General features: G+C 34.2%; 1 long non-coding RNA gene across 1 annotated transcript; it reads left to right on the top strand.

Moving 5' to 3' along the window:
- The first annotated feature begins 378 nt into the window (after window positions 1-378).
- On the top strand, window positions 379-3275 carry LOC108948848 (uncharacterized). Its single transcript, XR_001973635.3, has 2 exons — window positions 379-728; window positions 3029-3275. It is a non-coding gene; the product is annotated as an uncharacterized lncRNA (long non-coding RNA).
- The last annotated feature ends 332 nt before the right edge of the window (window positions 3276-3607 follow it).

The raw sequence follows: 3607 nt of genomic DNA, 5'->3' as shown, positions 1-3607 counted from the left end.
CAGGGGTTATCAAATTCCATCAAACAACAGGATCAACAACAATATTGGGTTCTACTGCAATAACTTCAAGGCAAAAGATAAGTACAATACAGTTTCATTCGTGCTAGCTTATTTATGTATTCTATAGTCTGCTAGGGCACTTTCCAGTGATATTAACATGTTATCATGTTCGGTGGTGTTCTAATGGGATATGGAGGTGTATATGCAAGCAGGAAGTGATTACTTAACCATACAATCATACAAGAACACAATTGGTTCTAAAGTCTAATACTAGGCTAGTACGTGCCATATGCAGTTACCTGTTATATTACTCCATATATATTCTATTATTATTATTATTATTATTATTTTTCTACTTATTTAGATGCGGGAGTTGGACTCTTCGTCGCCCTGCTTCCTGATTTACAATTAGGTCCCTTTTTTGGGATCAAAAGTCGGGGTATTTTCGTTACTCTGCTCACTTTGTACTTTCTGCAGCGTCTTTTCCCTTGGCACTCTCCTCGATACGCGCCTTTTTCATGGACGTGGAAGACAAACCGGCTCTTGCTTCTGCTGCTGTCAGTTGTTTCTCTAGATGTGTAACACCTGCTTTTGGATGGATATCCGATTAGGGATGACCGCCAATAATATCTGCAACAGCTTCTTTTGCTTGGGTTTTCTTTTCGTTTTTCCGCTTCCTGGCTTACTACTCTCTTCCTTTTGGTCTCTCTGCTTGCTGGCTGGAACAAGTGAGTACTTCTTGCATCTTGCTTCCTTCTTTATCTCCTCCTTTAGATTTCTGTGTGTTCCAACAGACTAAATTGAATTAAATTATTTTTACGACTCTACTTGATGCTGTACCAGTTTTTTGAACTAAATTATTTTTTCAGTTCTTGTCAGTTTTACTCTGTTCTTGCCTTTTTAACTGAACCATGTTATTTCCCTGAAATCTTGGTGGGTGCCCAGCAGTTTCTCCGTTTGTTCGGATATTTCAGTTCTGAATTTTCACATGCGTGTCAACCTTTGCACACTGATACATTGTAGGTGTTTGTTAATATGTCTTAATCAACAAAATCTTTTGATTTTATGCCTGTGCTGACCTTCTCTCAACGCTTTAATTTTTCCTTTTTTGTTTAAGTGTGCACTTATAGAAATACTCTTAAATCTGACCATTTCTTCCACCTATATTGTTGTTACTATTTGTCTTACTTTGTATTAGCAAGAAAAATTAGATACAGATATATGTATTTTCAGATTCATACCAACCTAAAAATATTAAATTAAATTATACAAAGCCGTGAAGTGTTTGGAATAGAAATGTGTGGCAACAAAGATACTATGGATTTATTTCTGTATTTTTCAAAAGACTGAGGAATGACAAATTGTCGCTACAAATTTTAGACATCCCACTGCAAACTTTGAGTTTACCGCAGGTGATGCAATTAAGGTGTTTGATGATATGCTTGGAAAAACTAAATGATTCTTATGCTCCTCTATGAAAGGAAAATCCATGAAAAGTAGAAGCCATTGTTAAAGGAATATAAACAATTTGAATGGATAATTTACTGTTAATGTCCAGGTTTTATGCAATAATGATTCTGGAATTGGATTGACTTTATTTGAACGTTCTTATAGGATTGTTGATAAATATTTGTTGAATTTCGAAGGCAAATTGACTGATCCTTTGAATGGACAATTTACTGTTAATGTCCAGGTTTTATGCAATAATGATTCTGGAATTGGATTGACTTTATTTGAACGTTCTTATAGGATTGCTGATAAATATTTGTTGAATTTTGAAGGCAAATTGACTGATCCTTTGAATGGACAATTTACTGTTAATGTCCAGGTTTTATGCAATAATGATTCTGGAATTGGATTGACTTTATTTGAACGTTCTTATAGGATTGCTGATAAATATTTGTTGAATTTTGAAGGCAAATTGACTGATCCTTTCCTTCTCAATAATTTTGCCTTTATTTTCAAGATATCTTCGCCTAAAATTAATCTTATTAAGCCTATTACTTCACTCCTAAAAGCTATATGCTATTGATGTTTTGCAGTAATAGTTCTACCTTCAAGTTTTCTGATTAGCTTCATATTCCCTATGAATAAAAATCTTGATCGGTGGATTTTCATGTTCTGTGGTAATATGAAATATAGAACATGTAGATGTTGGATTTTTGCCTTTTGTGCCAGGTATTTTTTTCGAGTTCTCTCGACTCCATCAGCATACTATAGTTTGCAGTGAGATTGGGTGATATTCCTTAGCTTTTAGCTTTAATTAACCCATTTTAGGCTTACTGTAGTTCCTCCCTCGCATGCATGTGGAATTGGTTTTTTGGCCAGCATGTATATATGTTGTGTGTGATTTTTCTGACTCACAATCTTTTTTGCAGTTTCCTACATATATAATCACTTTTCCAGTGTAAATCAATTTAAAACATATTTCATAGGAGAGCTGGAAAGAATTTAAAGTAAATTAGTGGATCATGAGTTCTCCAACTGTAAGAAGAAAGCTCTGTATTTGAGAGAATGAATATAACATCAACTCAAGTTAATGAATTTAGGAATAATTGTTTATTTTGTCAGACAAGTCAGCCAACTTTATGTGTCAGTTAATGTGCTAGAACGATATTTTTAGTGAGTAGTATTTATTAGAACACAAACAAAGAAGGGAAAGAAAGGGGAAACAATTTGCTTTCACCCTACGGAGATGAATTGAACCATAATTGTTTTTTAATGTTTGCTATGAATTATGATAAAAGACTGTTGCCAAACTCCGTAAGAAATTTTCCTTTTTTAAATCCTGAAAGGTTCTCTCATGAAAATTGGTGAATTACATATTATTTTGATCGGTTAATCAGTCCACATCATAAACTAATGGAATAACCCAGTAGCACACACTAACAACCTTTTTTCTTCCTTGTACCATTGCATTTGAGACAGTGACGTTGCGATTTCCGTACAAAATTATTTCTAAGAGTATTTTCGATGCCCAACATGTTCTACATGTTACCACGACTGAAATTGTTTTTTGGCTTTGTAGAATTGTTGACGTTTCTCTTACGTTCAATACAACCAACATACTTGCAGAAGAAGTTCAGCACTGTAAAGGCAACTCCCCTTGGTGCACTTTGTACCAACAATCAGTTTTGTTGAAGCGCTTGTCTTCAACTCCCGTTGATGCATTTTGTCATTAACACCTAATTTTGTTGAAGCGCATTGTCTTCAACTCATGTTGATGCACTTTGTTCCCAAAACCCAATTTTATTGAAGCACATGTGTTCAACTCATGTTGATGCACTTTGTTCCCAAAACCCAATTTTGTTGAAGCGCATGTCTTCAACTACCGTTGATGGCCTTTGTCACCGACACCCAATGTAGCAACCCCTTTGGGAGGATGCTACTAACGAAACAAATCTAATTTACTACTTACAACATTAAGAAGATATTAGTAAAAAAATTTAGAATAATCTAGTAGTAGAAATAGACCCACGCAATAAGGTTCAAAGTGCAATATTTTTTATTTTTTTGAAAATACACTTCATAATTTTCTTTTTGAAAATAAAATACAGTGTCAAAATATCAACATACGGTGATATAACCCTTCTTGAATAATCAACAC

This window comes from Nicotiana tomentosiformis, chromosome 8 (assembly GCF_000390325.3).
Source record: "Nicotiana tomentosiformis chromosome 8, ASM39032v3, whole genome shotgun sequence".
In the NCBI taxonomy this organism is placed as follows: Eukaryota; Viridiplantae; Streptophyta; class Magnoliopsida; order Solanales; family Solanaceae; genus Nicotiana; species Nicotiana tomentosiformis.
Note: the sequence above shows the minus strand (reverse complement) of the source record. Positions and strands in the feature narration are given on the sequence as shown.